Source organism: Stegostoma tigrinum, unplaced genomic scaffold, assembly GCF_030684315.1.
Source record: "Stegostoma tigrinum isolate sSteTig4 unplaced genomic scaffold, sSteTig4.hap1 scaffold_264, whole genome shotgun sequence".
Lineage (NCBI taxonomy): Eukaryota > Metazoa > Chordata > Chondrichthyes > Orectolobiformes > Stegostomatidae > Stegostoma > Stegostoma tigrinum.
In genome coordinates, this window is record NW_026728195.1 from 56963 (window position 1) to 84842 (window position 27880).

General features: G+C 43.9%; 1 long non-coding RNA gene across 1 annotated transcript in view; it reads right to left on the reverse strand.

The window, feature by feature from the left end:
- The window catches only part of LOC132208045 (uncharacterized), a 122542-nt gene that overhangs the window by 42810 nt on the left and 51852 nt on the right, over positions 1-27880 (reverse strand). The window contains exons 3-6 of the long non-coding RNA XR_009444159.1: positions 18897-19106; positions 15145-15306; positions 10294-10353; positions 8639-8803 (exon numbers count right to left, since the gene is read on the reverse strand). This is a non-coding gene — a long non-coding RNA (uncharacterized LOC132208045). The remainder of the gene's footprint in view (positions 1-8638; positions 8804-10293; positions 10354-15144; positions 15307-18896; positions 19107-27880) is intronic.

Consider the following 27880-nt stretch of genomic DNA (forward strand, 5'->3'; position numbering starts at 1 on the left):
GCGAGCACACCAAATGTCTCCTTCATATCCTTTCTACCGGTGGCTGTACTTTGATGGAACTACGAAACTGCACTCCAGCGTCTCTTTATTTAGCAACACTCCCCACAACCTTCAGTGTATACGTGCTGCCCTGATTTGCCTTTCCAAAAGGGAGCACCTCACATTTATCTAACCTCAACTCCATCTGCCACTCCTCAGTTTATTGGCCCTTGTCAATGTCCCATTGCATTCTGAGGTGACCTTCTTGGCTGACTACTGCACCTTCAATCATTGGGAAACTTACTAACCACACCTTCTATTTTCATATCCAAATCATTGCATCACTTCAACTCCCCCTCCCACTCCCTGGACGACATGTCCATCCTGGGCCTCTTCCAGTGTCACAATCACACCACCCAGAAACTAGAGGAGCAGCACCTCATATTCCACCTCGGGAGCTTCCAACTCAATGGCCTCAATATGGACTTTGCCACCCTCAAAATCTCCCCACCCGTCAGCCTCATCCCAAGACTAGTTCCTCCACTCATCCCCGCCTCCATGACCTGTCCGCCTTCTCTCCCACCTATCCACTCCTCCCACCTCACTGACCAACTCCCACCACGGCTTGGAATTATTCTTCTTTTCACACTTCATCAGCTCGATGTTATTTCTAAAATCTATTTTCCAACTTTGGAAAAAGTGAGATAAAGAGAAGTAAAAGAAGTTACATTCTTACCACTCGTGAAATCTCTGAATATTGCAAAACTGAAAAAGTTAAAAGCATCCAGAAATGAAGCAACAGTAGCAGAATGTCTTGATGCCATCACTGAATGTGCACGCTCAGGAGAGAAAAACTTGCTGGCTCTTGCGGTAGATGCTGCACGTGCAAGGTAAAGCAGAGCTCGTTTTTACCAAAACTGAATAGATTTGGTGTATTGCCACTTTATAGACTTGCAAATTTGATCATTTCCACAAACCAGATGACTGAAGGGCATTAGTGGCTTGAAATTTTGGAGATGAATTTCCCATTATGCAAAGTAATGTGCTTCTCATTCTTTTAGGTAAGTGTGCTAGTGAGTGTTTCTTTTTGCCCTCCTTATGATTTTAGACTTTTGTTTTTTGTCTCTGTGAATTTGCGGACAGAATTTACTATATCACTCAATTAAAGTAATCTGGCCTATAGAAGAAAGTAACAGACTTTCGTTTAGTTGTGTTCCGTATTTTACAAACAAAAATGACTGGTCTTCAGTTTATCTGAACTTGAATGTGATATCAGTTGCTCCATCTGCCTAAAACTGGAAGGGGAGAGTGAGTGTTCGGGAGGGTGCAAAGCATCAGCAATCAGCACACACCAGACAAAAGACACTTTTGCAGCTTAATGATTTTAGAAGAACGGGAAATCAACACATTAGCACACTGAGCTAGATAGTAGTTTGGCCTGATGGGGCAGTCGGGAAACTGAGTGTTCAGCAGTAGTGACCTGCACTATGTTTGTAGAACTAGCAATTGCACTTGCTGTGCACCTACATAAATTCACCCATAAAATTGTTTATGCTGTTTTTAAAAGGAGTATCAATGATCCCTTTTTAAGTACTGTTGGCTAACGCTTCACTAGCAAGGAATATAAAAATTGAAAATAATGGTTTGTTTAAATATTTGAAAAGGCAAAGAGAGGTCAATGTGAACTTCGGCCCTCTACAGAATGAATCTGGGGAGATGATTATGGGGAGAAAGGAAATAGCAGAGTTAAACAGATATTTTTCATCACCCTTTGAATGCTAGATGCTTTGAACGCACTATCGATACTAAAAAATAGGGGGACGGAAATGAGTGCCATCACTATTATTAGAAAGTAGTATTAGACAAACTAATGGGCTAAAGGCAGGTAATTCTCCTAAATCTGATAGAGTGCATCCTAGGATCCTAATGCATTGGTTGTAATTTTACCTGGATTCTGTAGATATACTATACGACTAGAATACTGTAAGTGTGACAGTTTTCAAAGATGGAGGGAGGCAAAAAGCCGCATAACATTTATTGTTTTAAAATATATTAGAATCAAACATTGTGCAAGTAATAGCAGAACATTAGATAAGACTTTACAAATCAATCAGTCACCTTGGCTATATGAAGGAGAAGTTGTGTCTTTTTAAGGATATTTTTAAGGAAGTCTCAAGTGGATAAAGGGGAACCAGTAGAGCTGATCTATTTGGATTATGGAAAGCATTTGAAAATTACTCCACAAAAGGCAGAATCATAAGTCAAGAGCCCATCGTGTTGGAGGTAGTATTTTGGCATTAATAGGCATGAAATGGTAAGTGGGGGTTAGGAGTTCTTTTTTCAGGTTGGCCACTTATGACCATTTTGGAGAGGAGAACTAAGGAACAGTGACATTTAAATGGAGAAAAGCTGCAACACAAAGAGACTTCGAATTACATGTGCACACAACACAAAAAGCTGGCATGCTGGTGCAGCAGGTAATCAGAAAGGGCCGTTGGCCCTTACTTCAAGTGGATTGGAGTATGAGATCGTACTGCAACTTTATAAGGTGTTATTGAGACCACATCTGAAGTACTGTCAGCAGTTTTGGTCCCCTTATCGAAGAAAAATTATTTAATTGGAAACTGCTCACAGAAGGTTCACTCAGATGATCCCTGGTATGGAGGGATTGTTTTATGAGCAAAGGTGAAACAGGTTGGGATTCTACTCATTGGAATTTAGAGGAATGGGAGGTGATCTCCTTGAATGAAGAAAGAAATGCTTCACTCATGGAATGAGGGTGTCTTTGGGTAGGCATCGTTTATTGCCTGTCCCTTACTGCCCAGAGGACAGTTCAGAGTCAGCCACACATTGCTATGGATCTGGAGTTATATGTAGGTCAGACCAGGTAGGCAGTTTCCTTCCCGAAAGGACGTTAGTGAACCAGATGGGTTTTTCTGTCAATCCACAATGGATTCACAGTTATCATTAGATTCTTAATTATAGGTACTTATTGAATTCAAGTTCCACCACCTGCCGTGGCAGGATTCAAACCTGGGTCCCCGGAATGTTACCTGGGTGTTTGGATTAACAGTAAATCTTTAGAACATAAATGAATCTGCTTCAAATTCTTAATTTTTATGAGTAAATATAACCCAAGTATTGGGATTTGGAATTTGGATAGAATAAGCGAAAAATGGTCAGTGAAGACCATTTGTGATTTTTTAAAATAATTTGAATGAAGGAGTGGAAGGGTGGATTAGTAAGTTCGCGGACAATACGAAGGTGGGTCGAGTTGTGGATAGTGCAGAGGGCTGTTCTAGGTTACAAAGGGACATTGATAGGATGCAGAGCTGGGCTGAGAAGTGGCAAATGGAGTTTAACCCTGAAAAGTGTGAGGTGATTCATTTTGGAAGGACAAACTTGAAAGCAGAATACAGGGTTAATGGAAAGATTATTGGCAGTGTGGAGGAGCAGAGGGACCTTGAGGTTCATGTCCACAGTTCCCTGAAAGCTGCCACCCTGGTGGATAGAGTTGTTAAGAAGATGTATGGTGTGTTAGCTTTCATTAATAGAGGGATTGAGTTCAAGAGCCGTGAAGTTATGCGCCAGCTGTACAAAAGCCTAGTTCGGTCACATCTAGAGTATTGTGTCCTGTTCTGGTCACCTCATTACAGGAAAGATATGGAAATGTTGGAAAAGGTGCAGAGGAAATTTACCAGGATGTTGCCTAGAATGGAGGGGCGGTCTTACGAGGAAAGGTTGAGAGAGCTGGGGCTTTTCTCTTTAGAATGATGAAGGATGAGAGGGACTTGATAGAGATGTACAAAATGATCAGAGGTATAGATAGAATAGACAGCCAAAGACTTTTTCCTAGGGTGGAGGTAGCTATCAGGAGGGGGCATTGTTTTAAAGTGAGTGGAGGTAGATATAGTAGAGATGTCAGAGGTAGATTCTTTACTCCGAGAGTGGTCGGGATGTGGAATGCATTGCCAGAGAGGGTAGTGGAGTCAGCCTTGTTAGGGGCATAATGGATGATAGTATAAGGTAGAGGTGGAGGTTAGGTAGACCTTAGGATTAGGGTAAAAGTTCGGCACGACATTGTGGGCTGAAGGGCCTGTACTGTGCTGTACTGTTCTATGTTCTATGTTCTATGTTCTATGTTCTATTCTTCTGTTGAAAGGCCGCCAAGGAACGATGCAATTCTTTTGTCACAAACGCTGTGAGGGAGACATCTTTTTCGGTTCCACTAACTCCACCCTAAGGAAGACAAACCCACGTAACATATCTAGTGACTTAAAGCATACTCTATTGTTGCCCAAGGTGGAGAGCTGGATGAACACAGCAGGCCAAGCAGCATCAGAGGAGCAAGAAAGCTGATGTTTCGGGACGAGACCCTACTTCAGAAAATTGGCGCTGGAGAATCTGAGATAACAAGGTGTAGAGCCGAATGATACTGCTTGGCCTGCTGTGTTCATCCAGCTTTACACCTTCTTATCTCAGATTCTCCAGTATCTGCAGCTCCTACTGCCTCTATTGTTGCCCTTTCACTTTACTGAACTAATATGAGCCAGTAGTTTTGTTTAGGCCCATGTAATCTTACAGTTATTGGCCTGTACAAAATTCTGAATTAATTTTGATCGACTGACGGGAGGAGAGATTAATTTTATAGAAATTTTTGTTTTCTACCAATTTGCAGAGGGCATCGTGGGCGATTGAAAGACAGTGTTATTATCCTCCAGGTCTGTGGACTGCATCGTTACCAACTTGCCCATTTGCATATACATACAGTATTCATGATGTACCAATGAAACATAATAAACCAATACTTTGTACTAAAAACAACGTTCACATATCAATGGAAAGTTAAATATTTATCATAGAGTTTGAAGGATTGAATTCAATGATACAAAGCAAAAGCCAGTGAAGATGAGTGCAGTTGGTCAGCACTTTTGCCACTAAGTGGAGGTTGGCAGTTTGAGGCCACCCAGGAACAAGCAAGCTCTGTCGAACTCCAAGGGCAGCACGGTGGCTCAGTGGTTAGCACTGCTGACTCACAGCGCCAGGGACCCAGGTTCGATCCCACCGTTGCGTGATTTTCTGTGCAGAGTTTGTACATTCTGCCCATGCCTGCATGGGTTCCTGCTGGGTGCTCTGGTTTCCTCCCACTGTCCAAAGATGTGCAGGCTAGTTGTATGGGCCATGCCAAACTTGCCCATTGTGTTTCGGGATGTGTAGATTAGGTGTGTTAGTCATGGGAAATGTAGGGTTACTGAGGAAAGGGTCGGGGAATGAGTCAGGGTGAGATGCTCTTTGGAGGGTGGCTGTGGACTTGTTGGGTCAAAAGGGGCTTGTTTCCACACTGTAGGGATTCTATGATATGGAAGTATCTTTTGAAGTGGACATTCATGGGTATGCTGTAACAGAGACCTTGAAAGACTGCACAACAAATATTTGGAACTAGACTGTCAATTCAGACATAGCATCAAAAAAGGTCATGGAAGTTGTCACCGATATAAAGCAGGATTGATGAAAATCCAGCAGGAAATGGTGTCAAAAGGCACTGTATCTTTTATTCACCTCCAGTTATTTTGTCCAAGGCACTGGATGCTGGCAGGATTGAAACATTTAAGAAATGCTTCACAAATCACATATAAGGACCTGCACATCTTTGAACAATGGGAGGAAACTGCAGCACCTGGCAGAAGCCCCTCGCAGACGCGGGGAGGACATGTCAATTCCACACAGATCGTTACCCAAGACTGGAATCTCAATTGGCTCCTCAGTGCATGAGCAGCTCTAACCACTGAGCAACTACCTTGCCCAGAAGGGGTTTTATAAGCGCATACATTATTTCCATTAATAGTTGGGGTAAGACAGATCCAATCCTCTATGTCCAATCAAAATAACATATCGTAGATATCATGACAACAATCATAAATGATTTTGAATTGGTAAATCAAAAAAACAGAAATTGTTTCCAAGCCTAAATACTAGATATGGTGCAGTTAAGATGAATAGCGCAACAACAAAAAGGCCATATTTTATGTGACCATCGGTAACACTTGAAAACTTGCAACAATATAGTCACCAGTAGAGATCTGGAGTGGTTTGATGATGCACTCCTTCATACACTGGAATGAAACTCCAAAGATCACAAATTCTCCTTCAATACCGTGTTATAACAGTGACTGCATCAACCTGTGTTTATGGGCCTGACTGGAAGCCCAGACAACACGCACAAACAAAAAAATAATCTAAGGTGACAGGAGAAATAAATGTATGTATGCAACGTCTTTGAAAAGCAATCATTTCTAGCAGATGCAAGCCCATAAGGAATCTCGTTTCGCAGATTATATTCATTTGCACTGCAGTTCTCGCCAGTCAGAATCAGTTTTCGTTTCATGACAGGTAACTAAAATGTCCAAAACAATGAACTTTGTTTGATCAGAAGATTTTAAGTAAGGACTATGTCTTGTGTGAGCTGACGGCATTAGGGGATGGAGAAGGTACACTCACTGCTGGCATCTTGACACCATTGAATGAGCAAGCGTGGACGCAAAGGTTGTAACAGGTAACAATTGTACAGGCAAGATCTTTTGAGCTCCTTCCGAGCAGGCCTGTAATACTCTAAAGCTGTGCTAGACCCTCACTTACTCCACCTTACGTACGCTGCCTTTTTCTTTTCGACAAGAAGCACCTCTGCACCCGTCATCCAAGGCTCCTTAATCTTACCCCTTCTTACCTGTCTCAGAGGAACAAATTCATACATCACTCGCAACAACTGCTCCTTGAACAGCTCCACATGTCTGCTGTGCCCTTTCTGTGGAACAATTGCTTCCAATCTGTAGTTCCCAACTCCTGTCTGATAGCATCAGAGTTTCCTTTTCCCCAGTTCAATGTCTTCCCCTGGTAATTGCTTCTTTCCCTTTCCATGGCTATGGTAAATGTGAGGCTGTTGTAGTCACTGTCGCCAAAGTGCTCTCCCACCACAATATCTGACACCTGTCCTGGCTCATTGCCGAGCACCAAATCCAAAACGGCCTCCCTCCTCGGCCTGTCCACATACTGAGTAAGGAAACCCTCCTGAACACACCTGACAAAAACGGCTCCATCCAAACCATCTGCACTCAGGAGGTTTCAATCTATATTGGAAAAGTTGAAGTCACCCATAACAACAACCCTGCTACGTTTGCACTTTTCAACTATCTGCCGGCCAATGAGTTCTTTGATCTCTCAACTGCTATTTGGGGGCCGTAGGAAACCCCCAGTGAGGTGACTGCTGCCTTGCTGTTCCGAACTTCCACCCACACTGACTCAGTCGACAAACCTTCCTTGGCAACCTCAGCCCATACCACCGCAGTAGACGAGTCCTGAAAGGTTCTTTCAGCCGCCGTTATAGTGTCCTTGACCAACAAAGCCACACCTCCCCATCTTTTACCACCTTCCCTGACCTTAATCAAAGATGTAAACCCTGGAACCTGCAACATCCATTCCTGACTCTGCTCTATCCATGTCTCCGAAATGGCCACAACATCGAAGTCCCAGGTACCTATCCAAGCTGCAACCTCACCTAACTTATTCCGGATACTCCCGGCATTAAAGTCGTCACACTTCAATCCAGCTTGCTGTCTGCCAGCACACTCCTGTGACAGTGAGGTCCTGACCATGTCCTCCCTACGCTCATCCTCCTGTGTACTAGGACTACACCTCAGTTTCCCATCCCCCTTCTGAGCTCGTTTAAATCCACCCGAATGGCACGAGCCAATTTCCCACCCAGGATATTCGTGCCCCTCTGGTTCAAGTGGAGACCGTCCTGTTTGTACAGGTCCCACCTTCCCCAGAATGAGCCCCAATTGTCCATGTACCTGAAGCCCTCCCACCTGCACCATCCCTGCAGCCGCGTCTTCAGCTGAAATCTCTCCCTGTTCTTTGCCTCGCTATCACGTGGTACGGGTGACAAACAGAGATGACCACGCTCTTTGTTCCAGCTCTCAGCTTCCACCCTAGCTCCCTTAAATCCTGCCTGGCATCCCTCTCCCTCTTTCTACCTACGTCGCTGGTGCCTACGTGGACCACGACTTGGGGCTGGTCACCCTCTCCCCTCAGGACCCTAAACACACTATCCGAGACATCACGGACCCTGGCTCCTGGTCGGCAACACACCAATCGTCAGTCTCTTTCGTTCCCGGCAAATCTTCTATCAGTCCCTCCAACTATTGAGTCCCCAATGACTATCACTCTCTTCCTATCCCCGCTTCCCTTCTGTGCAAGAGGGACAGACTCTGTGCCAAAGACCTGCACCCTACTGCATGCCCCTGGTAAGTCATCCCCCGGAACAGTATCCAAAACGGTATACTTGTTTTTCAGGGGAGCGACCGCAGGGGATTTCAGGGGAACGACCACAGGGGAAGGTTGGTCGAGCTACACCGGGTAAACGTACATTTTTGGCTGAAGAAACATGTGTTTCAATGTGAGCTAATGGAAGAAGCCATGGAGTCAAAGCTAAACATTTCGACAGTAAGACAACCATTCTTAAAAGCAGCAGACAGCATGAAAAAGAAATCAGCGGCTTTAATATCCGGTTAAAATTTGTGGAATATCAGATGGAATTTTCTTATTGACTCCATTGTGCAATCATATCGATCTAAAAATGTTAACTGCATTAATTAATACTAACCAGAAACGGACTTTGTAGTAAATGGTTTGACTATTTTCTGAGTCTGGAACATCCCTTTTCCTTCTCCAACGAAGATCGTACCAACCTATGGTACCAAACTCTGAGTCAAACGGACGGGACTCGTAATCTTTAAGTTCCTCATCAAAACAGTCAAATTGTCTGGTTCTGTGCAATAAAAGAGAAAGAATAAACATGTTTCCCACAATTTTGCTGATGTTTCCGAACAGAATGCACAAATTCAACAAGTTTGAGCTGGCATGTCTGCTTCCTCCAGCCTGTTTAAACTGTTCCATTCAATGTGAAATTTGTCATAAGTTTTAGCACACCACCTTCTATTAGTCATACATGCTTTCCCCACCTTCCTGTAATACATTCCTTGAAGTGTTCAATGAGATTTTGATTTTAAATCTTATCGTCATATTCTTTTGATTCTCAAGCATCAATTAATCTGATGTCGCCGCCATTCCATGCAGTGCAAAGCACGTCAAACAGGAGTCTTACTCTTGCCATGAGCACTGAGGGAGTACGGGATCATAACTGTCTCATAGTTCAGAACGAAATTCTACATATAGGGCTATGTAGAGTCATGCAGTTAATTTTATTTGACATGCTATTTCTTTTCTTCACAAATATGCTGGATTTAAAGTGATCTTCACCCTCATTTAAAATGAATCCAATATCCAACCATGTGTAAAACAAGCAGATCCAAATTTTAATTGGAGTTTAGTGTTTCACAAATATATTACTTTCTTAAAAATTCTATTTGAGTCAACATTATCATTTCATTCCCTGACAGCGGGTGAACTTACTTTTAAACTCCAATTTTCCTTTGGTATTAACGGAGAGGTGAGCCTTTTTGCAAGCACCGAAAGGCTGCACCAGTTTATGCTAAAACTTACGGAACTGTAAGTTTCACAAATATGTTCCTATTAAACACGAATTCCTATTGAAGCAGTACGAAGCCAAATTCATTCAACTGGACAGCAAAAATGGTCAAGATTTTAAAAGCAAGCAACTATTTTGAAGTCACTCTTTGCACTAAATTCCATCTTGGTGTGTGAGAGTCCATAGGTTCCTCACTCTCAAGGAAACATTCAAACTGTCATGCAATTACTGAAACACACAGACGAAAAACATCAATGTTAACAGTCACGAAGATTTTGAGAGTGATTTGGAATTCATATTCAATACCCGCTGGGGGAAATCTGTTCCAATCTGGATAGTACTCACTTATCACCATCCCACCTACCTTCCCCAGCACCTCCTCCCCCTCCACACTGTTTGTTTCTGAGCTCCCTTCCACCCTCCATTTCTGAGGAAGGGTCCTGACCCAAAACCTCACCTTTCTTGAGCCTCTGATGCTGCCTGCCCTGCTGTGTTCCTCCAGCTCCACAATGTGTTATCTCAGACACCAACATTGGCAGTTCTTACTATCTGGATAACTCATTCTCACCTTGTAACAAGTGATTTATACTCATTATCTTTTCAGATTACGCATGTACATGTATATACTTAAATATACATATTGCACTTTTATGCCTGAACCACTAACCTAGAGGATATTTTAAAATAGTCTCTTCATATCTGCATGAAAGAGAAATCATCAAGGTCATAACTTTCATTTTAGGAATAACTCGAACATTCAAAGTACTCACAGTCAGTGTCCCATTTACTTGACCAGTCAACTTGATGTGAATCTTTCTTCCAAGCGGAAGCTATAACAACAATTATATTTGAGAATCAAACTCTTCATTGCATCACCAATATTTCCTTGTCTGTTTGAAACATAAGATAATGAAATAATCATGGACAGATTGGCCAACAGTGTAATTTAATGCGTGTTACAACCATTGAAGTGATCTTTAAAAAGCTGTTGTCACACAACACACCACTTTTTGAGATGCAGTGATGAACATACTTCCTGAGACGTAAATAATATATGCCGAATTAATTCCAAAGAATACATTTACAATTAAAAAGAAGCTAAAAATCTCTTTACATTGTGATGCTTGTCAGATTGCTATTCGTCAATGGAAATCGTTCAGAACAGTTATTTATTCCCAGATGAAAAGGAAGTGTATACATTTCATTTTCAAATCTTATCCAAGAGAGAAAAAAAAACGCCTTCATGAATGCATTGTCAAACAAGAAGACTCAGAAAAAAAGTCATTTGGCCCATTGAATTTCCTCCATCATTCGCTGAGATCATGGTTGATCTCATTACATTTATCACGACACAACATTTCCACCAAACCCACCTTACAGCTAATACATTCCGATCCAAGTCACATCCTGGTAAATCTCTGTTTCTGTGCCATGTCTTGTCTTTCTAAATATTTTTTCAGTCATCTACAAATTTAGCCACAGCACATGCACCTCTTTCCTCCAAGTCATTAATAAACAAGCACAAGAGCTGTGGTTCCTTCAGCGCGACCTCATTTCTTACTGACAAGCCAACCCTGGCATCTCTGTCCATTTGTATCGGAGATAATGGGAAATGCAGATGCTTCAGAATCCAAGATAACAAAGTGTGGAGCTGGATGAACACAGCAGGACGAACACACAGAAGTAGAAGGGTCTCGGCACGAAACGTCAGCTTTTACGCTCCTGAGATGCTTCTTGACCTGTTGTGCTCATCCAGCTCCACGCTTTGTTATCTCTGTCCACTTGCCTGTTCTTTCTATCGGACATGAATCATTGGATATTTCGTTCCCAACACTTATCCCCTAACAACCACCTCTCTGTGATACCCAGAGTGATGTATCTGTCAATTTCAATCTGCTCCACAAACTCATTCACTTTGTTTCATACACTCCCTGCAATTCAATACAAGATCTTCAGTCTGGCATTTACAGCCACCCTTCTTATCTGCTGCAGCTGAAGTGAGATTCCTGACCATTTCGATACTTTTTGTCCTATTACTTGCTCTGGAAACTTTGCTGAGCACTTACCAGCTTCTAACTCTTTCCACAATTTTCCATGCAACTGAGCTCACCCGCTCCACACTTTTTATTTTAACGCCCTACCCCAAGACCGAGCTCTGTATTTTGCCAGGATACTTGTCCCAAAATGATTCTCGTCGAGCCTATAACAACAGAACGACTCCCTCCTTCCCCATACCGATGCCAATGTCCCATGAATTCAAACACATTTCTGCCATGCCACCATTTGAACAATGCATTTGCATCTATAATGATGCTCACACCGTGCCAAATTGCTCAGATAATAATCCAGAGATTATTACCATTCTGGTTCTGCTTTCTCATTCAGCACCTCAGTGCTCATAATCCCTCAGCAGAACCTCTTTCCTCTTTCTTCCATATCAATGGTACCTGTGTGGACCACAAAAGCTGGATTTCTACTCCTCCCACTTCAAGTTCCTTTGTAGCCGAGATGGAATATCCTGAACCTGGGCACCAGGCAGGCAACACTACTTTCGAGAATCTAGATCCTAGTCACAACGAACAGTGTTCATTCCCCAAACTACACTACCTCTGATTATAACTACATTTCACTTTTTATCCCCTCCTGAATGTCCCCCCTGTACCACAGTGCTACAGTCAGTTTACTCATCTTCCCTATACCCTGCACTCTCATCCACACAGGAAGAAAGAATCTCAAACCTGTTAGATAAGATCAAAGGCCAAGGTTCCTTCTGCACTACATCCTGGATCCTTCCACCTGCCCTGTTCTTTGTCACACTCTCACGTCTCTGGCCACTGACCGAGTTTCAGCTAGTTAATCTAAGGTGTGTGACTGCCTCCTGAAGCACAGCATTCCCTGGTAACTCTGCCCCACATGATTTGTTGATTGGTCGAAACTGAGATTCCAGTTCATCAACCCTGAGCTGGAGTATGGGGTCTGACCACTCCCCCGTCATGTCGGAATAAATCATCATCTGGCCTGGCATCTCCATTTCAATTACTTGGATCTTAATTTGATTTGAAAACATTCTCGTCTTTTAGTTTGTAGCCTGTAAATATTTCTCCGATTTACTTTCAATCTGAAAGCTACCGATAATAGATTCTTAAACCAGTAGCGATCACCAACCAATGAACCTGGTTCACCCTCTCGGTCCCTGATTCTGGCTTCAATTCACCCTGTCTCAACAAAAACTGCTTACGAACTATCAGGCAAAAAAAAGCAAGCAAATGGCACCTCTTATCCTCTGCGCTGACTTGCCACATTGCCACCAAGTTCCCCAAAATATATATTCATTTGGTGCATTTCACTCGAGATGTGATCTCTCCTTCCAGAACATGCAAAGCATACTGAACCATCGCAATATACTACCTTCAAAACCTCAGCTCTTAGCTTATTACTTTTGAGTACATTCTCAAATGCTTTCTCCAAGTCCAAACACAACACATTTACTGGTTTTCCTCTATTAATTCTCCTTCCAAAACTTGCTCCAAAAACCAAAACAAATTAGCCAGACATAATTTCTCTTTCAGCAGGCTGTGGTGATTCTGTTTGATTAGATTCTGATTTTCCAAATGTCCTGCTATTATTTTCTTCACAGTTGATCACCACATATTTCCAACAATAGATGTTAGGTTGGTTCGGTTGTAGTTATCTTCTTTTTGCCTCTCTCCTTTTTAAATAGGAATGTCACATCAGCATTTTTCCAGCTCTCAGATGCTACTCTCGAATCTAAAACTTTTTGGGAAATTACAATCAATGCATACACCGACTCTGAAGCTCATTGTTCAGAATCTTAGAAAGTAAACCATCACGGCAAAGAGTCTAATCTGCTTTTACTCCATTAGATTGTCTACTACAACTTCTCTCATGGTAGTGATGGTGTGGTAGTGATGTGTTTAATTCCTCCCTGTATTCTTTAGTAATAAGGGGATCCTTGAAGTATCTTCCGCTGTAAAGACTACCCTTTTCTCATTGTCGTTGTTCCTTGATTTAACAATTAACCGGGCCATCTCAGCCGAGCATATAATTAATGGCATTACCTCTAAAACCTTCTCTGCCAAAGTGTTCAATAGATTGCTACAACCTGAAAGAAGTAATTCTTCCCCTAAATTAATAGGCAACCAATTTGAAAATGTGGCCTCTGGTCGTAAAATCTTTCACAATGGGAGTAATCTCTACGGATATACACTATCAAGCCTCTTAAGCATCTTAAATGTTGAAAAAATAAGATTTGTTTCAATCTTATAAACTCCAATGAATGTCGTCCCAGCCCGCCCAGCTTTCCTAAGCATGGCAATCCCCTACGCCATTTCCGAAATCAACCCAGTCAACATGAGGTGTATGGCATCCGCGGCATTCGCTCTGTGGCCGTACATGACTTGTCAGTTACCATCTTGCTGCTACGACTCTACTTCTATGTACGATGCAGTCCTCTGTCCATCCTAACATACTACGCTTGAACACGTGGGCTCTTTTGAGACACCTTATGAGCTGTACCTTATCAAATGCTTTGTTGAAATCTCAATGTACGACATCAACTGGTGGTCCTTCGTCAGTAATGTTTGTTTCCTTCTCAAAGCACTGTAGCAAGTTTGTCAAGTATTATTTCCCCTTTCTGAAAGGATGTTAACTCTGTAGGATGTTATAGCACACTCAGTACCCTGTTATTTCATCTTTCATTGCCGGCATGAACATCTTCCCAGGTTGACCTAAATTGGCAATACTTGCTCACTATTTTATTGAAGTATCTTTGTAATAAAGGTGTTATGTTCACAATCTTTCAATCCTCTGAGAATTTTCCACGATCTAAGGATTCTTGGAAGATTATCATCAGTGCCTCCATTGTATCTGTAGCTGCATTGTTCAACATGAGAGGATACAACTCATCATACCCCTTGGATATTTTCTCTACTGATTGGAGTCATGTTTGGAATTCTGTGAAGTGACATTCACTTTTAACAGTTTGCTAAATACTACCAGGAACAGAAATTGTGATCCAGCTGCAACTAAGCTAAAGCTTTCAGCACAGAAGAAAGTCTTTGAATTCATTTTGACCCAAATAACTCCTGAAAAGGGCAATACAATTTGCCTCAGTCCATAAATGTTCTTTCTCCAACATCCTGAGATGCATTATCTGTATTTCTTCAAATTTACCACAGAATCTGTTTCAATCACCCTTTCAGCAATACGCATGACAACAATTCGGCATTCTTAGTCCCCCTGTAGCCTCCGTTGCACATGTGCATTGTTAGCTGATTATTTGTTTGTGTGCCTGCTTTTTTGCTCAAATGGATAAAGGTAAGTTCGTGTTCTTTTGTCATCAGAACTCTTGCCTCCTCACTCTCATCTTCCTTGTTTTATCCCTCTGCTGGAATATTTAATTTGTCGACATATCTGAAATATGTTGTCGAATGGATTGGGTTTTGTGCCATTGCATTCCCCATAGCCCATCTACCCATCCTGTTGCTTGTTCTAACAGTTATTATCTTGCAGAGTGGAAAATGCAGTTTGAAAGCAATGGAACATTATTGATGAACAAGTTGATGCATAAATTGCTGCGATCTTCCAAACTACAAACTCACCTTCGATTCTTTCTCGGTCAGAGCATTATGCCAGCGCACATGAATCGTGTTCTCAATGGGACTTCCAAAACCATGGAATTGAATTTGCATGTTGATTTCTTCTTCCCTCTTCAGAAATGCAATGTCATATCATGATGAAGCTTCCAAGGCAATGATTGTGTCCTTCAATGAAGGGAAAAGTGACTTTTAGATTCATGGAAATATTTCAGTACTTCCACATACATGAAATGCAAACATTCTCCCTGCATGCTGACCCAACTCCGCAAGACTAGGGCATGACCCAGTCTCATTTTATCGAATCTTTCTGATTTTACATGCCACGGGATAATCATTGCAGTGTAACAGAAATGTTGATCATGGAAATTTATCAGTGTTTTAATAAATAATGGCAAATTTTCAACATCTTGCAAGTGCATGAAGGCTCAATCTCATGACACCTTGCCTGCTGCACAAAGACATTCTTACACTGCTTTGAATGTTAGGACTCAAACAAAACACAATCATTACACAAATGCATCAACACGCTACTTTCAATAGGATCTGGCGCAGGCTTGGAGGGCCGAAGCGCCTGTTCCTGTGCTGTAATTTTCTTTGTTCTTTGACCAGATAAAAAGGAATAGGGAGGTGTATAACAGTCATCAAGGGAACAAGAGCCCCTGAAGACGCACTAACGTCAACCAGGCCAACATCCCCAGCACTGAGGCACTGACCATCCTCGATCAGCTACAATGGGCTGGACACTTCATCTGTATGACTGACACGAGACTCTCCGCATGTTCTCATCCCAGCTTCAAAAAAGCAGGCGAGACCCAGATGTGCAGAGGAAGCACTCGGTGATAAACTCAAGTCCTCAATGGTGAAGTGCGACATTCCTGCAGACACCTGGGAATCGCCGGCCTAAGACGGCCCAAAGCCTGAAGAGCACCTGGGAAGGCATCAAACACTTTGCGGCTTGCCTTTGGAAGCAGCGGAAGCCATGCAGCCACACCAACACCTCCCTCACCCCTTCCCACGACTGCCTTCTGCCCCGAGTGCAACAGAGCCGACGGTAGCTGCATCGGTCTGTGCAGCCGGCGGTCAATTCAGCCTGAGAGTGGGAGAGTGTCATCCATATCTGCGAGAAACCACCATGATGATGATGATGTATAGTGTGCAGGGGCATCTCGTCACAGCAAATCAGAGAACAAATACAGGGCAACAGAACACTGGTGACCAAGATTAGGATGAGGGAGAATCTCAAAATCTTCTACAAGTGTCTCAGAGGGAAAGAGAAAACCCAGGGAAAACCAGGTCTCATTAGGGATGAAGAGGCAAATGAACGGTTTGAACTGGAGGGCAATGTCAGGTGTTAAACGAGAATTTCACATCAGCTTTTACATGTGAGAAGGAGCACACAATTCTCGGACAGAATTAACAGAGACTGGGGAGCTGTTTGGTGTTTTGGTGAATTTAAAATTGGACAAATCCCAGGTTTGGATGAGGTGTATGCCACGATGCCCAGGGAGATGAGAGAAAAAATTCCACTCGCCCTCATACAGAGCTTTCAAAAGTACCAAAGGACTGGAGAACAGGTAACATAGTTCCACTTATCAAAATGCGTGACAAACAAAAAGCAGAGTATTACAGACCGGTGAGTATCACATCAGTAGATAGGAAAATATTGGAGAAAATTCTGAACGGCAGACGTAATTTCCATTTCAATAAGTGGGGTCTGATCAGCGACCGTCAGCATAGCTTTGTCAGAGGGAGGTCACGCCTCACAAACTTAGATGATTCTTTCAAAGAGGTGACAGAGTGTGCAGATGGGAGTTGATGTAGTGAAAATAGATTTCAGCAAAGACTTGGACAGGGTCCCAAATGGGAGCGTGGCAAAGAAGGTAAAGCTCGGGGGGTCCAGGAAAATACAGCAAGTTGAATCCAAAGTTACAGATTGGTCAAATGGGCAGGTCAACGGTAGATGGAATGTTAACCCTGATCAATAAGGCAATTTGGACAAACTAACAAGGCAAGGAATCATTCAAAGAAATGCCAGGACACTAGGAAGATCAGAGGAATGGTGTGATCTTGGGGTGCTTGTCCACAGATTCCTGAACATGGAATGGCAGCTTAAAGGGACAGTTCAGAAAGCATCTGGCTCAAGAGCTGTACAGGACTTTTGTTAGGCCCCAGCTGAAGTGCTCAGTGCAGTTCTGGTCTCTCCATTATAGAAAGGAGGTGTTTGCATTTGAGCATGTGTGGAGGACATTCATCAGGATGTTCTGAGGGGGTGAAGCATTTTAACTCTTTGGAGAGTCTGGATAAGTTTGCGTTAGCAATAACTGCCAATGCTGGAGTCTGAGATCACACAGTGTGGAGCTGGAGGAACACTGCAGGCCGGGCAGCATCACTGTTGCCGATCTCTGATTAAAGGTCTAGGCCTGAAACATCAGCTTTTGTGCTCCCGAGATGCTGCTTGGCCTGCTGTGTCCAGCCAGCTCCACACTTTGTTCTCTTGGATTCTCCAGCATCTGCAGTTCCCATTGTCTCTAGCATCACTGTTTTATCTGGATAAGGTTGGATTGTTTTCTTTCGAGTAGAGAAGGTTGAAGGAGGTCCTGAAAAAATTGTTTAGATTAATATGGGTAGGGGCGAGGTAAAAAGAAGGTCCATAATGGGTTCGGTCGGGGGGCGGTGGTGGTAGAGGAAGAGATACATACATTTAAGCTAAAAGCTCAGAAGGAATTTCAGGAAAGAAAAGACACCCAGAAGGTGCTGGGGGGTTGGAATTCATTGTCTGGGACTTCAGTTGAGGTGGATAATCTTTTCACATGAAAGAAAAAGGGTTGGTACAGCACGTAAAATGAAATAACATTCAAGGCAATAGGCCTATTGCTAGAACATGAGCCGAATGTCAACTTAGTGTGGCTTCAGTGGTTACAGACACAATGGAATGAAGTGCTTGTTCAATTCTGTACAATTCTCTGATTCTATGATTCTGGAGCAGGGGACAGTGAGTGGACAGCACGGGACAGTTCACCTATCTTCTCCTTTCTCCATCTTCTGTCTGCCTCCCAACTTCTCACTATTTTTTACAGAATCCCCTTCTCCTCCCTGGGTTTTGAAGAAGGGTCTCGATCTGAAACGTCAGCTTTCTTGCTTCTCTGATGCTGCTCGGCTCGCTGTGTTCATCCAGTTCGACACCTTGCTCTCTCAGATTCTCCAGCATTGGCAAGTTCCTACTATCTCTTGAGGAAACTTACTTGTTTTTGCACCCAACCTGTGGTGAGAATGTGGAACGCACCGACTGTGTGGGCGGCAGAGGCAGAAACCGTGATAACATTTAACAAGTCTGTGATTGGGCATTTGCGATGCCAAGGCATACAAGGCTCTGGGTCGAGTGCTGGGAAATGTGATGAGAATAGTTCGGGACTTGCATCTTGTGAGGGCACATACAATTTGCTGAAGGGTCTGTTCCATTGCCATAGCACTCTATTATGCTGTCCCTCAATGATCCTGTGACAAGCAAGTGAAGGTTTACAGAAACAGGCACTTTTCAAGGACAATGCCAAAAGGAAAAGTGATGCACAGGCAAAGTGTATGTCAGAATTTAACCAAGGATTAACACCATTGAAGAACTGGAATTTGTGCCAATGCACCAAACCTGCAGATGAAAATGCAGTGTCCAGTTTGATTGCAAACTGCAACAACCACCAGTTAGTAACATGATCAATGGAAATATCTGAATGCCTGTTGTTGTGATCTCAAGCATTTACCTGCGTCGAGTGAAATCCACCACCATAGTTCTGTTGCATCGTTAGCCACCTCGCAATCGGTGTTGCATAGTCAATATCATTCCTTGACAATGCTTGAAGCAAGGCATAAGCAGTGGTTTCCACAGTCATCGCAGAAGCCTGTGCTGCTTCAAGTGGATACGGCTTCTCGTCCTCCAACAATGGAGGCTTTCCAGGAACCAAAATCAGAATCTGTCATTTGAGAAAGGGATTAGCTGAGAATAAAGTTTACATCATATAGATTTTTGTTTGCATTTCACCAACATAACAATGGTTTTCTGGTCAAGATCCACCATTGTCTCACCACTGATGTCGATAACATTCTCCATGCTTCCCACTCAGTGATGGGTCCTTTTGTTTGTGAAAAATAGGCACCTTCGAATGCAAATGAATCAAGATGAGCTTTAGTTTCTCATCAGGCTACATGGCAGTTATTACAAGATGTTACGAACAAAAGGTGAAGAGGCAGATGAAACCATTCAGAGCATCAGTCTGGATGATCTTCTTGCCCTCATCCTGAGGAGGCATCACAGATCTTAACTTACACGCAATTCAAGTTATTTCACGCAATGACAAGACTGAATGTTCTGGATACTGCAAATGCCATGGCACCTGGCAGCATCCCACAAACTGTATTGGAACAATGTGCCCCAAGGTCAGCACACCAACAGTAAATGTTTTCCAGTACATTTTTAAACACTTGCGACACTCACATTTCAGAGAAAGATGACCTATCATGTAACAGTCAGACAAATTGTGCTGACCAATTATGGCCTCAATGTATTCTCAATCATCAGCAAAGTAATGCAACATCTGGATGACAGTGCTGTCAAACAGTTGCACACTAAGGCTCAGTTTACTTTTCGTCAGGCTCACACTTCTCATAACCTCATTCAGGATTTACCACAAATACGATCAGAGATCCTGAGCTTGAAAAGGAAGGAAACTGCAATCTGTCATTTCCACCAAGCCAACTTCTGATTGAATGTGGTGTGAAGCAGACGAATAGAAAATTGAGTCAGTGGCATTCACTGGATACCTGCACTGGTTGAAGTCATGTCTTCATTTGAACCAAAGTGAAGACATGAATGTTCATTGAATATTGTCCAGGTGTCCAGCAGAATTCATGACTTTTCCAACAGTGAAATCAACGATGAGAAAATACAGTGAGACTTGCACAACGATCAGGCTTGGCCTGATAAACGATAAGTAACATTTGCACCACACAAGTGCTAAGCAGCAATCAGCTCCAACAAGAGAGAATATGACCACATGACAAAATTCCATGTCCTTACCTGAACATCATCCTTACATTTTTGTTTTAAATGTACAAGTGCTATCCAAGCCATGCAAGGCTATGCGCCAGGTGTTGGAAATGAGGTTAGAAAAATTCACTGCTTCTCTTTGACTGTCACAGAATCCGTGAGCTTAAGAATTTAATTAAGTCTATCCAAGAGAGTTTCTTGACACAGTATATGGATAGAAGATGGGCCATGCTGGACTTTGTCCTGGTCAGGTAACTGGTGAGAAGTGTGGGAAAGCATTTTGGAAATAGTGATCACAACTCCTTCAATTTTAAGATTGCTATGAAGAAGGATAAGTCAGGACCTTGGGGGAGAGTAAATTATATCAATTTTAGGTAGGAGCTGGGGAGTGTTAATTGGGGGGAGCTGTCACATTTGCCATATGGGAATTGTTTAAAGGCCTGCTTATGAGTTTAGGATCAGGAAGGAGGAAGGACAAGGATGGCGAGGTAAAGACCCTTGGATAATTGGAGAGGTTGTGAAGTTAGTCAAAAGGGACAAAAACAGAAATATGTCAGGTTTAGGAAACTAAAATCGAACAGGGTCGACATTAGAAAAAGCAGAAAAAGAAAGGGCGATGAAATGACCTTGGCAAGGAGGGTTGAAGGAAATCCCAAGGCATTCTGTGCATACATCAAAAACAAGGGGATAAATAGTGAGAAAGTAGGATCATTCAGGATAAAGGAGGGAACTTGTGTACGGAAGCAGAGGATATGGGCAAGATCCGAAATGAGTACTGTGCATCACTATTCACTCAGGCGAAGGGTGTGGAGGATAGTGGGATTTGTGTGGAGCATGCTCATACGATAACAGCATTTTGAGATCAAGAAAGAGCATTAAGGTGGATAAGTCCTCAGGACCCAATGGTATCTACTCAAGGATTTTGAGCGAGGTGAGAGAGGAGATTGTCGGGGCATTCAGCAATATCTTTGTATCCTTGGTAACCACTGCAGATGTACTGAGGACGAGCAAGTTGCTAAATGTTCTTCTTCTGTTCAAGAAGGTAAATCGGGTCAATCCAGGAAACTATAGACTAGAGAGTCTCTCATCGTTCATTGGGAAGCTATTGGACAGAATTCTTAGGGATTGTATTTATCTGTATTTGGAACAGCATGGCCCAATTAGGGACAGTCAGCATGGCTTTGTGCAGGGCAGGTCATGTCTTAGTAAATTGATTGAATTTTTTGAGGAGGTAACTAATGTGATCATTGAAGATAGAGTGGTGGATATTGTTGACATGGATGTTAGCAAGGCTTAAAACAAGGCGCTTCACCGTAGGATCATCCAGAAGATTAAGATCCATGGGGTCCGTGGTCACTTAGCTGCTTGGATTCACAACTGGCTTGCCCAGAGAAGGCAGAGGGTGGTGGTGGAAACGTGCTTTTTAGGCTGCAGATCCAGGACTATTGTGTTCTGCAGGGATCTGTACTGGGACCTCTGCTGTTGTGGTATATATATAAAATGACTGAGGTGACAAGATAGATGGATGGGTTAGTAAGTTTTTAGACGATAGAATGATTGGTAGAGTGGTAGTTAGGGTAGAAAGTCATAAAAGGATACAGAAGGATACAGATCCATTGCAGAAATGGCAAGTGAATTTTAATCCATTAAGTGTGAAGTGCTCCACTTTGGGAAATTAAATGTTAAGGAAAAATATACAGTTAATGGCAGGACCCTGAGCAGCATTTGTGGACACAGGGATCTTGGGATTCAGTTCATAGCTCCCCGAAAGGGGCCACACAAGTTGATAGAGTGGCAAAGAAGACGCATGGCATGCTTGCCTTTATTAGTTCGGGAATCGAGCACAAGAATCAGGATGTCATGTTCCAGCTTTAGAACACTTTGGTTCGGCCTTAAGTATTGCACTCTTAAGAATTGTATCCAATTCTGGTCGTCATGTTACAGGAAGGACGTGGAGGTTTTGAATAGGGTGCAAAAGAGGTTGCCTGGATTTGAGGGCTTGAGCTAGAAAGGAGAGGCTGGAAAGACTCAGGCTGTTTTCTCTGCAGTGGCAGAGGTTGAGGGAAGACTTGATCGAGGTTTACAAATTTATGACATGCATAGACAGATTCTGACTGTAACCCTTCTCCCAGATTTGAAATGTCTAAAACTGGGGGCATGTATTTAAGGTGAGAGCAGGAAAGTTCAAAGGAGATGTCAGAGACAATTCTTATATACAGAGAGTGGTAGGAGTCTGAAAAGCACTGCCGGGGTGGCTGTGGAAGCAGATACAATAGGGCCGTTTAAGACACTTTTATATACGTACATGAATATACAAGGAATGTAGGGATATGAATCAAGGACATTCAGAAGGCTTTAGCTAAATTTGGCATCATGTTTAGCACAACATTGCATGCCAAAGGGCCTGTTCCTCTGCTGAAGTGTTCTTGGATCTATGTTAATCAATGTGACTGGACCCGTAGATCAGAGACAATAGATTCTACAGCAAGTAGACTTCTCAACATCTGTCCACTGCCGATGAACTCCAAATCCGGGTGTCAATGAAATACTCTTCACTCAGCTGAACGAGTGCGACTCCGACAACACTATCGATAAACGACAGCAATGCAGTCAAATCATCCCAGTGATTGATCCCCCTTCTTACGTAAGGATATAGGAAAACAAGTCAGCCATTCAACCCTTCAAACACTTTCTACCATCCAATGAGGTTATAACTTAATTGTGGCCTACCTCCATATTGCCTTTGGTCCATATCCCTCAATACTGTTTTTCCTTTCGGTCGAACTGAAAATTTACAATTAACAATGGATCGAGAATGAACTGTTGTTTGAGATGGGGAGTTACAATGAGACAATGCACCAATTCATCAAACTCCTTCCACAGTACCTGATAATTGTGTGAACCCTACCACCCAAAAATATTTAAACAGCAGCTCCAGAATCTGCATGTTCCCTGTCAAAATCAGCAGAATCCTGATCTGGAACTGTATGACTGTTACTTCATTTCCACTGAGTAAAAGCAATTCATCTCCTGTCCTCAGTAGTTCATTAATATATTCATACCACGTGCATTGCAGCTATTCAACAGGCCAATTCTCCACAACCTTCTCAACAGCAATTCTGGATGGATAGCAAATGCAGCCCAAGAAAGCAACATCAATGACATGCTCGTGAATTTTAAAAATGATCATGACAATATTTGCGGATTATAACAAATCTCCGACTTCATGACGTCTCAAATCCATTCTCACCCTCTCCCCACTGCTTGGATGTGCATTCATGATTGTGATTTACAAAGAACAGCAACTAATTTGAAACAATTCACTTGCAAAAATAGAACAGAAATCTAGTTTTGTGCAAAACCGATGCAAAACAGATAGTAGCGGATAGCGAAGGGGACTGTTGGAGAATGCAGAATATAGACAGATTGGAGAGTTAGGTGGAGAAATGGCAGATGGAGTTCAATCCGGGCAAATGCGAGGTGATGCATTTTGGAAGATCCAATTCAAGAGCGAACTGTACGGGAAATGGAAAAGCCCTGGGGAAAATTGATGCACAGAGAGATCTGGGTGTTCAGGTCCATTGCACCCAGACGGTGGCAACGCAGGTCAATAGAGTGGTCAAGAAGGCATATGGCATGCTTTCATTCATCAGACGGGGTATCAAGTATAAGAGTTGGCATGTCATGTTGCAGTTTTATAGGACTTTGATTCACATTTGGAATACGGCGTACAGTTCTGGTCGCCACATTACCAATAGGACGTGAATACTTTGGAGATGGTGCAGAGGAGGTTCACCAGGATGTTACCTGGTATGGAGGGCACTAGCTATGAACAGAGGTTGAGTAGATTGGGATTATTTACATGAGAAACACGGAGGTTGAAGGGGGGGACCTGATTGATGTCGACAAAATCATGAGAGGTATAGGCAGGGTGGATAGCAAGAAGCTTTCCATCTCAGAGTGGGGGGATTACTAGACGTCACAATTTCAAGGTGAGAGGGGAAAAGTTTAAGGTATATGAGTGGAAAGTTCTTTATGCAGAGAGTCGTGGGTGCCTGAAACGCGTTGTCAACGCAGGCGTTCGAGGCGGGCACAATAGCGTCATTTAAGATGTATCTAGACAGAAACATGAATGGGCAGGGAGCAAAGGGAACAGATCCTTGGAAAACAGGCGACAGGTTTACATAAAGGATCTGGAACGGCGCATGCTTGGAGGGCCAAAGGGCCTGTTCCTGTGCTGTAATTTTCTTTGTTCTTTTCCTCTTTGAAACAGTTTGAAGGCTGGCTATCAGCTAGACAACAGCAGCGAAACCTGGGATTCGTCATTAGAAACATGAAGGAGTTTCCAACATCAATTGGAGAGAGAGCGTACTTGAAGATTCAAGTCACTATTTCATCTACAACTTTCCACTCACACCGGTGAAATGCCCTTTCAGAACTACAGTGCACGTTAGTCCAGAACCTGCTGCACTCAAGCCACTTCCATTTTTCCACTTCCTGAACTACAATTTGATCCCTTCATTTCCTGGTTTGTTTGGTTTTAATGTTTTTCTCGTCTTTGAAGATTTCTACAGTACAAATTTACAGTTGCCCTATTTTAGAAGGATATTATTAAGCAAGAGTGGGCACAGAAGAAATTTACCAGATTGTTGCTGAGCATGGAAGGTTTCAGTGATAAAGGAAGGTTGGGTCAGCTGGAACTTTTTTCACTGGAGCAAAGGGGATAAAAGGTGACCTGATCGAGGTTTATAAATAGGACAAGGCTGAAGGGATATGGGCCACGAAGAGGCAGTTGGGGCTAGTTTAGTTTGGGATTATGTTGGACCTAAGGGCCCATTTCCACGCTGTACGACTATGACTCTATAAAATAGGCTGACAAGGTCAAGTAACACATACCGTACCAAAACGAGAAAAAAAAAGCTCAGCATCCCCTTCAAATTACATCTCACCACAGGACAAGTTAAGGCCAGGCTACTACATAGAACAAACATCAACACTGCATCTCAAACCTCCAGTGGAATTGAATAGTTTTGCATTTATCTTGATAAGTCAAACCACATTCTGTTCTCCAACCCTCTGGTACTTCCCTTGTGAGAGGAATTGAAAAACTGGTCAGGGCCACTGAGATTTTCTTTGAGGTAACAAGGTGTACAGCTGGACGAAAACAGCCGGCCAAGCAGCATCAGAGCAACAGGAAGGCTGACGTTTCAGGCCTAGACACTTCTTCAGAAATGGAGGAGGGAGAGGGGGTTCTGAAATAAATAGGGAGAGAGCGGGAGGCGGATAGAAGTTGGTTAAAGGAAAAGATAGGTGGACAGGAGACAGGCAGGTCAAAGAAGCATGGATGGAGTGCAGGTGGGAAGTTAGGGAGCAGACAGGGCAGTCCAGAGAGGACGAACAGGTCAAGGGGGCGGGAAGAGGCTAGTAGGTAGGAGGTGGGGGTGGGGCTTGAGGTGGCAGGATGGAATAGGTGGGTTGGTTTTGGGTTGCGGGAGCAGGAGGGCAGATTTTGAAGCTTGTGAAGTCCACATTGATACCACTGAGCTGCAGGGTTCCCAAGCGGAATATGAGGTGCTGCTCCTGCAATCTTCTGGTGGCACTGCAGGAGACCCAGGATGGACATATAATCTGAGGATTGGGAGGGAGAGTTGAAACGGTTCGCAACTGGTAGGTGCAGTTCTTTCGTGCATTAGTGACTTGCAAAGGTCCCGAAGCCTCCGCTTGGTTTCCCCGATGTAGAGGCGGCTACAATGGGAACAGCGAATACAGTATATCACATTAGCAGGTGTGCAGGTGAACATCTGCTTGATGTGGAAATTTCTTCTTGGCCCCTGGGATGGGGGTGACGGGGGAGGTATCGAGACAGGTGAAGCACTTCCTGCAGTTGCAGGGAAAAGTGCCGCGTGTACGGGGTGCTGGAGGGGAGTGTGGAGCGCATAAGGGAGTCACCTAAGGGTGGCGAGGGAAAAAATGTCTTCGGTGGTAGGGTCAGAGTGCAGATGGCAGAAGTGTCGGCGATGATGCATTGAATCCGAAGGTTGGTGGGGTGGTACGTGAGGGCGAGGAGGACTCTGTTTTGGTTGTTGTTACGGGGAGCGGGTGTGAGGGGTGAGTTGTGGGAAATGTGGGTGACCCGGTCTAGGGTGTTTTCGACCACTGCGGCGGGGTGGGGGGTAGTTGCGGTCCTTGAAAACTAAAACTTCTCTTTCAAATCCTCCCACCTCCTACAGGCAAAGTGGGTGGCCAGGGTATCCACATGGGCCCAAGCTATGCCTGCCTCTTTGCAGGTTACATGGAACGATCCCTCTTCCATACCTACACTGGCCCTAAACCCCATCTCTTCCTCCGTTACATTGATGACCGTATCGGCGCCACTAATGTGGTATGCTGCAAAATGTGCTATGTGGTAATCCTTTCACCATGTATATTTCGTAATCAAACAACAAACTAAAGGAAGACAACAAAACGTGGGGCTGGATGAACACAGCAGGCCCAGCAGCATCTCAGGAGCACAAAAGCTGACGTTTCGGGCCTAGACCCTTCATCAGAGAGGGGGATGGGGAGAGGGCTCTGGAATACATAGGGAGAGAGGGGGAGGTGGACCGAAGATGGAGAGAAAATAATATAGGTGGAGAGGAGAGTATAGGTGGGGAGGTAGGGAGGTGATAGGCCAGTCCAGGGAAGACGGACAGGTCAAGGAGGTGGGATGAGGTTCAGAGGCAGAAAATGGAGGTGCGGCTTGAGGTGGGAGGAAGGGATGGGTGAGAGGAAGAACAGGTTAGGGAGGCAGAGACAGGCTGGGCTGGTTGTGTGATGCAGTGGGGGGAGGGGACGAACTGGGCTGGTTTTGGGATGCGGTGGGGGAAGGGGAGATTTTGAAGCTGGTGAAGTCCACATTGATACCATTGGGCTTCAGGGTTCCCAAGCGGAATACGAGTTGCTGTTCCTGCAACCTTCGGGTGGTATCATTGTGGTATTGCAGGAGGCCCAGGATGGACATGTCGTCTGAGGAACGGGAGGGGGAGTTAAAATGGTTCGCGACTGGGAGTTGCAGTTGTTTATTGTGAACCGAGCGGAGGTGTTCTGCAAAGCGGTCCCCAAGCCTCCGCTTGGTTTCCCCAATGTAGAGGAAGCCACACAGGGTACAATGGATACAGTATACCAACTGCACCTCCCAGTCGCGAACCAATTTAACTCCCCCTCCTGTTCCTCAGACGACATGTCCATCCTGGGCCTCCTGCAGTGCCACAATAATGCCACCCCAAGGTTGTAGTAACAGCAACTCATATTCCGCTTGGGAACCCTGCAGCCCAATGGAATCAACGTGGACTTCACCAGCTTCAAAATCTCCTCTTCCCCCACCGCATCCCAAAACCAGCCCAGCTCATCCCCTCCCCCCACTGCAACCCAAAACCAGTCCAGCCGGTCTCCGCTTCCCTAGCCTGTTCTTGCTCTCACCCATCCCTTCCTCCTACCTCAAGCCGCACCTCCATTTCCTACCTACTACCTCATCCCGCCTCCTTGACCTGTCCGTCTTCCCTGGACTGACCTATCCCCTCCCTACCTCCCCACCTATACTCTCCTCTCCACCTATCTTCTTTTCTCTCCATCTTCGGTCCGCCTCCCCCTCTCCCCCTATTCATTCCCGAACCCTCTCCCCATCCCCCTCTCTGATGAAGGGTCTACACCTGAAACGTCAGT